Source organism: Sinocyclocheilus anshuiensis, unplaced genomic scaffold (genome assembly GCF_001515605.1).
Source record: "Sinocyclocheilus anshuiensis isolate Anshui unplaced genomic scaffold, SAMN03320099.WGS_v1.1 scaffold407, whole genome shotgun sequence".
Lineage (NCBI taxonomy): Eukaryota > Metazoa > Chordata > Actinopteri > Cypriniformes > Cyprinidae > Sinocyclocheilus > Sinocyclocheilus anshuiensis.
The window spans coordinates 2345213-2355064 of NW_015552593.1; the positions used below are offsets into that span (position 1 = coordinate 2345213).

A 9852-nucleotide genomic window follows, 5' to 3' on the forward strand; every position below is an offset into this window, starting at 1 on the left:
CCCCCCCCCATATTTCATTTTAACTTGCCACACCTAGTTTATGTAAATAAAAAAAGGTTGAAAACAAGCAGCTTTGTTATTACAGCAGACATACCAGATATATCCTTTGAAAATATGATATATTCCTTCTGAATATTGTCGTTGACAATGGGCGCATAATATTTTGTAAGGCTATTTTGTAAGATGTCATCTTTTTAATTTTTCCTCATAGTTTTACCCATACAGAATTATGTTATGTTTCTTTAAAATATGTTTAAAATTATGTGCACTCATGAGACGAAGCAATATCAGTTATTCCTGTAAGTGCACCTTTAAGGCAAGGTTACTGTATATAATGTATTGTACTAGACTAGACAATAGTACATTGAATTTTCTCAGATGAGTGCTGTAGAGAACTAAACTTTTTATCTTCGCAAAAAAAAAAAAAAATATATATATATATATATATACTGTATATATATATATATATTGAGGAAAGGTAGGCAGCATGATGCTTTAATGTTCTTAATGTTCTTGTCTTTTCTCAACAAGAGTAATTGTCTTCTGTACTTTAGCCAACTTGGGTTTGTTAAATGCAAAATGTCTCCTTCAGTCAGTAAGCTCTTGTAACGGCAATTGTTGATCTGTTGTTCAGCAAATTTTCAATTAGCAATACTGGAAATGTCCATTTGTCTTCATCATGCAGTTTTCAATGACTGCTTGGTAAGGCTGCCTGCCTCTGAGGGAGAAGACCTCTTGAAACATAAGATGCTTCTTTTTGGACACAAGTAGATCCACAATAACAATGTAAGTCAATAACCATCAATCAAATAATGAGATGGTCATTGAACATCACAGCACAACAAGAAACAAGCAGTGATGAGAAAAATAAGAGCATCATAAAACCGAAACCCCAGGCAGTAAAACTAATCCTATCACAGTAACTTTTGAATGCAGTACATGCTGGGAGCTCTGTGTGTTCGATATATATTAGTCATTTGTTCATATACTAATGTAGCTAAAGACATTATTGTCGTCATCATTTTAAAGACATTTTTCAAAGTTATTGTTCATGTCTTGTGTGAAACTCTTTTAAAGGAATAGTTCACCCAAAAATCTACTCACCCTCAGGCCATCCAAGATGTAGCTAAGTTTGTTTCTTCACCCAAACAGATTTGGAGTAATTTAGCATTACATCACTTGCTCACCAATGGATCCTCTGCAGTGAATGGGTGCCATCAGAATGAGAGTCCAAACATCTGATAAAAAACATCACAAAGAATCCAGTCCATCAATTAAAGTGAAATGAAAAGCTGCATGTTTGTAAGAAATAAATCCATCATTAAGGCATTTTTAACTTCCATAATATTGCTTTCTCCAGTGAAAAATGCATCTCAGTTGAACAAGGAGCAAAATATAAACAGATCAAGCACCGTTTACATGCAAAAACAGTTCTAAACAAATATGGTTTATGGTGGATTTTGATGTGAGAGGACAACAGAAGATAGACTTTTTCTAAGAAGCGTTATTATGGATTATGGATTAATATATTGTGGCCAGAAGCAACGGTTTGAACATCTCATATGATAGATTTGTTTATTACATGAGGAAATGGGGAAATAAATACTGAGCATAACCTTAGTGCATGAAACTGATGTTGATAATGTTGCACAATGTTGATAAGCATATTAAAATGTTAAAGGAACACTCCACTATTTTTGAAAATAGGCTCATTTTCCAGCTCCCCTAGAGTTAAACAGTTGAGTTTTACCGTTTTCGAATCCATTCAGCCGCTCTCTGGGTCTGGCGGTAGCACTTTTAGCTGTAGCTTAGCATAGATCATTGAATCTGATTAGACCGTTAGCATCTCGCTCAAAAATGACCAAAGAGTTTCGATATTTTTCCTATTTAAAACTTGACTCTTCTGTAGTTACATCGTGTACTAAGACCAACGGAAAATGAAAAGTTGCGATTTTCTAGGCCGATATGGCCTACCATATGGCCTACCTTACCATGGGTGCAGCAGGTGCAATGATATTACGAAGCGCCTGAAAATAGGCTAACTTCCGTCAACATAACCAACATGACCATCTGCTTGCACAGGGAGCGTGCTGGGGACTATTTTAAGGAACTGCGTAATATCATTGCGCCTGCTGCACCCATGGTAAGGCAGCAAAGTTCCTTGATTATTACGCTGGAATGAGAGTATAGTTCCTAGCCATATCGGCCTAGAAAATCGCAACTTTTCATTTTCCGTCGGTCTTAGTACACGATGTAACTACAGAAGAGTCAAGTTTTAAATAGGAAAAATATAGAAACTCTTTGGTCATTTTTGAACGAGATGCTAAAGGTCTAATCAGATTCAATGATCTATGCTAAGCTGCAGCTAAAAGTGCTACTGCCAGACGCGGAGATCGGCTGAATGGATTCGAAAACGGTAAAACTCAACTGTTTGTTTAACTCTAGGGGAGTTGGAAAATGAGTCTATTTTCAAAAATAGTGGAGTGTTCCTTTAAGCTATACTAAACGGTGCTGTAATGCAATAGTATATTATTCTTTGCTAACTTATACTATACATGCACCTTACTTCTAATTTGCCATTTAGCACATGGTTTTTATCCACACCGACATGTAGTTCACTAATTGCACTCCCAGAGCAACCTGCAGTTAAGTGCTGTGCTCTGAGGTAAAATGGTGACAGAGATGAAGATGATGATTTTGTAACCAGGCAACCAAGTATTCCTCGTCCACCACTTGGATTCAAACCTGCAGCCACTTTGTCTTGTCTCCCAACATCTCCAATTCCAACACGCTCTGTTAGACAAAGTTGACTTGTTTACTTTCTCCCAGAATGCACCAGCAAAAACAGCCCCACACATGCAGTCCCTCAGGGCCTGTCCGCCATATAGAAGGCGTGCGATCTGCTGTGTTTGTATGGGGAGAGAGTGAGAGAGCAAGGTGTATCTTTTGAGCAGCTGGTGTGAGTAATACAGGTGCCACTCTGGACCCCGAGCATTTAATGAGAGTAATCGTGGGTACACGAACAAAGACAGAGTGGCAGCATAGATAGGTAAATCTAAGGGATAATGAAGAATCCTGGGACTCGGCGCAGGCCTTGTAATCAATTTGCGGCTGTAAGAACCCACAATTACCTCTGTCACAGGCTGCTGTTTTGCAGCAGAAAGGCGAGAAAGGCAGGGGATGCATTTCTTCTCAATGGCGTTAATAATTAAAGGCTTGTTGAATGGGTCATTAGGTTTTGGGTAAGTCAGATGCACGCAAAGACAGTGGACAGTGACACTCTTGTAACATTTGTAAAAGAGATGGCTACACAAACACACATTTTACATTTAATTGGACACACTGTGTTTCCAGCTGCTGGGGTGAATATAAATGACCGTGGAATTCCACAAGCAGATAAAGACGGTTTTACTGATAAGCTTAAGTGCAAAGGTTTACGGACAAAATAGAGAATATGATAAGTCTTTTGACTTCAGTAGCTGTGGAGGGAAATATAGAGTGTAAAAAATGAGGCATTTGTAGAGCATAAAACATTTAATCCACAGTTTGAATGTCTTAAGTGTCTTTAAATGCCTTAAGTGTTTAAAATGTCAAGTCTTAAAATCTGTAATTGTTATATATGCAAAATAATCCCACGTTTTCTATGAGAAATGCACATAGGTATTCACATCAAAAATATCATAGTTGGTTAGCAAACTGTGCTAGGGATGCTAAATTGATTTTATTTATTTATTTGTATTTTTTTTTAAGTTAACCCAATGAAAGATGTGAAAGTATGGAGACACTTTACACTTTTACACAAAGATTTATTTATTTATTTTTAATTTTTTAAAGTTACAGGATATTTCCATTTTTAAATGTTGTTGTTTTGAACTTTCTATTCATCAAAGAATCCTGAAAAAATTTGTATCAATTTCCACAAAAATATTAAGCAGCACAACTGCTTAAAACAAAATGTTTCAGTAACTGGAATTGGAATAAATTGAATATACTGAAATAGAAAACATTATTTTAAATTGTAGTAATATTTCACAACATTGTTTTATTGTATTTTTGATTAAAAAAAATGTTATGAACAATAGTGTATGTTTGTAAAATTGGATGGTTGGGTGATTGAGTTGTTTTTATTGCTTGCTATGATTCCTGCACTGACATTGGCTTTACAAGGTTTAATTTCATAACCAGCCCTGAAAATGGTGCTAAAGATAACTACAACGTCCTTGAATGATGCATTTGTAAAACCAAGTTCGTAAGCACGTCATTGCGATTTCATTTTTTGTGTAAATGTTTCTAATGCGTTTCTAAAATAGGAAACTGTATTTCGTCTCTTCTAAAGTGAATTCTTCTGTCTCCCTGTGTGTTTCCTGCTTCAGCTGTGGATGGATTTTACTGCTTGTGTAACCCTGGTTACGCTGGAATAAGATGTGAGCAGGACATCAATGACTGTGTCAGCAACATGTGTGAAAACAACTCGACTTGCGTGGACCTCCATCTGGTAAGGACAATTAATCTTCAACTAACTATTAGCTTCCATATACAGCTCTTAATGAAAGAACAACAGCAGTTCTTGGAATAATACATATGGGAACTACGTATAATAACCGCTAATGCGCTGTAACATCTGTTGTTAAATGATTATTGTTCTCTGTGCAAGGCAATTAATAAAATATAGATCATTCCTGGCCCACCTGAGATACGACATAACCGGCACAGAACAAATAATGTATAGATCTATTCTAACCATGCTGTTCTTCTCCACAAACTTCAGTCTACAATTACAAAACAATGAATTCAGTCTGATTATTTTTAATACTTCAATATTTTTAATAATTTTAAAAATCCTGTAAACTATAACCATTTAATGTACAGGTTCTGTTTTGTTTTGAAGACAGTGTTTATAACGCTGCAATATCTGCAAACTGAATTCCTGTTCTTATTTCTATTGTTATAGTAAATTGTATTTTGGTCTTTTATTTCTAGTATCTATATAGTGCAACAGTTACAATAATATAAACAATAACTTATGTACATTTAAAGACAGACTAACTGTGAGCTACAAGGTTTTTAATTGATGGTATGCTTTTGTTGAAGGTGTCAGTCTGCATAATTTTAGCTTATTTTCAAACAATCGTGTTTAACAGTGGAATTCCTGGTGTAAAAACTACATTACCAATGATTCTGCAAAGAAAATCTTCAAACAAAGCAAGCAAATTGCACCAAAAGAATGTTTTTAGCAGCTATGTTTTTGTTTTCCAATAAACATAAAATCTGTTGTATATGCAACAGCTTTTATGACAATCAAATTAAAAATGACAGATAAATATAAAACTAGTGAAGTTTTATATTTATCTGTCATTTTTTTATTTGATTGTCATTTGCAAGACTTAATGGGAATGTAATTCTTTCCCTCATTAAAGCTGTTAAAGGGAAAGTTACCCAAAAATGAAAATTCTGTCAATAATTACTCACCGCAATGTCGTTCCAAACCCTTAAAACCTTCATTTATCTTTGGGACACAAATAAAGGTATTTTTTATGAAATCCAAGAGCTTTATAAAAAAAAAAAACATACAAAAAGTATTCTCGTAGTCTCATAAAATTACAGTTGAACCACTGATGTCACATAGACTATTTTAACAATGTCCTTACCATTCTGGGCCTTGAACATGGTAGTTCCGTTGCTGTCTATGCAGTGTCAGAAAGCTCTTGGATTTTATCAAAAATATCTTAATTTGTGTTCTTAAGATGAACAAAGGTCTTATGGGTTTTGAACGACCTGAGGGTGAGTAATAAATGACAGAAATTTCATTTTTGGGTGAACTCTAGAATGCAGCCGCAAGGCTCCTTACTAGTGCAAAAAAAAGGTAGCATATTACTCCAGTTTTGGAAAAGCTGCATTGGCTTCCGGTTAAATATCGGATTCAGTACAAGGTGTTACTGTACGTTTTAAATCTGTACATGATATGGCCCCAGAATATATTACGGACTTGATTCATATGACCTCTGGTAGACCTCAAAGATCATTTAACTGCTTACTGCTCTCAGTGATCTGCATCCTCAGTTGATGTGTTTAAATCTCGCATGAAAACATACTTGTTCTCTATGGCTTTTAATTGTTGATTTTTGGAAGATGTAATTTTTTCTGTTTTCTGTTTTTGTTGAATTTTATTTTCAGTGTCCTTGTATTGTTGTGTTGCTGTACAGTCCTTTGGTCTACTTTGTAGTGGAAAAGGCTCTATAAATAAAGTAGACTTGAGACTTGAGACTTGAACTCTCCCTTTAAGTACTCAGTCTTATACCATTGTCGTTGTCCAATTTTCAAATAGTTTTTTTGCTTCAAAGTTTGTAATTTTTGGTTAATGGTAACCGAAATGTGCAACTCTTTAATGAAAATAAAAAATAAAATAAAAATCCCTAAGGGAATAATGAATGGACAATTATGACACTTAGGAACCAAAGCCTTATGAAACATAAGCTTGTCTAAAAACTGCATTGTAAGAACTAGTATTTTTTATTTTTGTTTTTTATTAGTGTCCCTGGTCTTATGTTGAACAGTTCATCAGTGCATGATATTATAAGGAAAAAATAATTGTTTTCGCAATCTTCCATTTCCACATGTATTTTTTCTTTTTTACTGATGTAACCAAAGTGGGGGAAAACAGTATTATGCAATAATGTCTAAACCATATGTTCCATATTTTCACAATCCAATAAAATCAGTATTTCACTTGGTAATACACCACATTACTCAAGATGAGTATGTTGTAAATGTCATTTCAAGTTGTCTTTTAAAAATTCTAACATATTACAGTATGCAACATTATTAGTATACTTCTTCTATTACAGACACAGTCATATCAGTCTGGACAAAATATCCAGAGTCTTTATTCACTGAGTTGCAGTTTTGTTCTGTAGATTAAGCTTGTGTTGCCTCACAATCTCTGAGAACAAAGAGAGGGCCAATGAGAGCAATCAGTGGCTCAGAAGCTTGTGTGACATGCAGTTGTTTGGCTCTCATCCCAAATCGGCTTTTCCTTCCCTTTCAGCAAACCCACTCTAATACAACCAAAAAGAGAGATACCAGCCTCTGTGCTCTCATTTCACACTCTTCCGCCCCTCCCCAGCCCTTTCTCTTCTTATTTATCTCACAGACTTTCTCTTCTTTTCCTCTATTTTTATTCCAGTAGCTCTCAGAACAGAACAGGAAGGCAAAAATAGTTGATCATTTATTCATGATGAATAATGCAACCCTAGGCCCCGGTTTCTGAATGGAGAATGCAATTGGGCTATTCGTGGCATCCCTCGAAACCTAGAGGTGGGCGGTTTGTAGGCTGCTGTCCTGTGGACAGAGATGCAGGCGGGGATATTAGCCCTCTTGCATGCTGGGTTAATTAATGATTTGAGTAGCTATTTTGCATCAGGGAATGATATCATCTCGGAGATGCATAGAGAGTAACCTTGACAAAAGATGGTCCGATGACTTTGCCATTGACAGATCAAGAAAAGCGCCTTTGATTGACTAGCTTTTTGTGTTAAGGTGTCAACAACATGCAGTTTTGTTCTTCTTGCTATCATTAAGTTCATGCAGGACGTATGAGGGGACTGCAGGTCTATTTATAGCCATGACACTCAAATTTGAAATAAATATTTGATCTTGCTTACAAATGTAAAGGAAGTGATTTAAAAGAAATATGGAGCAATTGTCATCGGACATGTTTACGGCTTGCAATAAAGTTTTAGAATAGCATCAATGTGTTAATAGCTTCTATATGCTCATCGCATGAGCGCTTTAAAAGATTGTTCTACTGTCACAAGTATGAAATCACTGATTGCAAAATGGTTTAGCTACCATGTAATTGAGCTCTTAAATTCTGTTTCCACGTGCTGGTTATATAGCAAAGGACGTGGGATGGGGAGAGAGGGCCAGCCATGGAAAGTCACATGGGAGTGCATTACTTTCATACAGTCAGTAAATTAGATTGACCTTTCTCTGTGTGTGAAAATGTGAATTCTGTCACGCTGGTTTGCCAACAGGAGTCTCCACCTGCCCAATACGTGGTTCTCTGGAAGGACAAACATGATAGGCAAAATAGCTAGGTCGCGCTTATCTGATGCAAATCATCTTGCTTTGAATATTTGTGAACTCGTTAAATTGATTGAATTTAGAGGCATGTGGAGAGAAGTGGTGACGTGGGGACATTTTCAATGTAGTTTTGCAACTTAACTGTTTTCTAAGGTTTTACTCCATGGTGGAGCAAATTTTTCTCCTTTCTTTCTTTTCATTTCTTTCTTTCTTTTTCTTATAGAATTGCACAGAGAAGGGGTCACAATATTTTCATATTGTTTTTTTTGTGTATTGATTTATTTTTATGTATTGTGATTTATTTTATTTTTATTTTTGTATTTTATATGTGGTAGAGAGGTGGATGAGAACGGTGGATGGATAGATGGATGAATAGATAGTTTTTACTGCATTCTTGATATAAATGCAGCCTTGGTGAGCTTTAGAGACATCTTAAAAAAATCTGAAACATTATGAAATCTTACCAAGCCCAGACTTACAGTATATATACAATCTTAAAGGGATAGTTCACCCAAAAATGAAAATTCTGTCATTAATGACTCACCCTCGTGTTGTTCCAAACGCATAAGACCTTCGTTTATCTTCGGAACACAAATTAAGATACTTTTGATGAAATTCAAGAGCTTTCTGACCCTGCAATGACAGCAATGGAACTGACACGTTCAAGGCCCAGAAAGGTAGTAAGGACATCGATAAAATAGTCCATGTGAATCTGAATAAGAAATTGTTGAATAAAGTCGTTATTTTTGTTGCCTTGAATGTGGTAGATGCGTTGCTGTCTTTAGAGGGTCAGAAAGCAAAAATACCTTAATTTGTGCTCAGAAGTTGAACAAAGGTCTTACGGGTTTGGAATGGCATGAGGGTGAGTCATTAATGACAGAAATGTTATTTTTCAACTATTCCTTTAATGTATTTTATTATTTTACTGTTCAGCCTAAATTACCATAATTTATTTTGACAATTTCCAACCCCATTTTGCTGCCTGTAAAACCCCCATGTAAAGATTTTGCATTTGATGATACAAAGCTGTGCTGCATTAATTAGCGAGTGACAGGTTTGCTGTTGTGTTAAATAGTTTTTAATCTGCTTTATCCTTCATTAACAGCATTCATGGTGTAATGAACTACTTTCTCAGAAGATCAATGACAATTTGATTCCTCCTGGTACAGTATATGACCCCTTTAACATGGATTTACAAAGAGTTTGGGATTATATCCTTTATTCATTTGGCAGACACTTTTATCCAAATCATCTTACATTTCATCAGTACGCATGTTCCCTTGAAATCAAACCCACGATCATGGCATCAGTAGAGCTATAGGAACAAGACCATCATTCCTCTTTTCACTTCACATCTCAGCAGTGTTAAACAACCTCAACACAACACTCTGTTTTATATCCCCATAGCACCCTTTTTTCTGAACCTGTCTTGGTTGAAGGGGCTGTTGCAACATTCCCCTTGAGTATAATGGTGTTGTGAAGTGTGCGTAATGGCTCGATGTCCTCTGTGTTCTCTTAAGACATAACAAATCACTCCATTTGTACACCACAATCCATGCCTCCTCTGCTCATCTGTTCGCTATATTCACTCCATCTTTTTTAAATTGTCAAAATCAGTGATATAGCATCTTCCTTAACCCTAGAAAATTAGCAATCCAATTTTCTCCCACATTTTTCACACGTCATAGACATTTCATCTCAATTAAAGGGGTCATATGATGCGATTTAAATTTTTCCTTTCTCTTTGGAGTGTTACAAGCTCTTGGTGCA

General features: G+C 35.7%; 1 pseudogene; it reads left to right on the forward strand.

Moving 5' to 3' along the window:
- Window positions 1-9852, forward strand: part of LOC107665563 (protein eyes shut homolog) — a 218051-nt pseudogene that overhangs the window by 66335 nt on the left and 141864 nt on the right.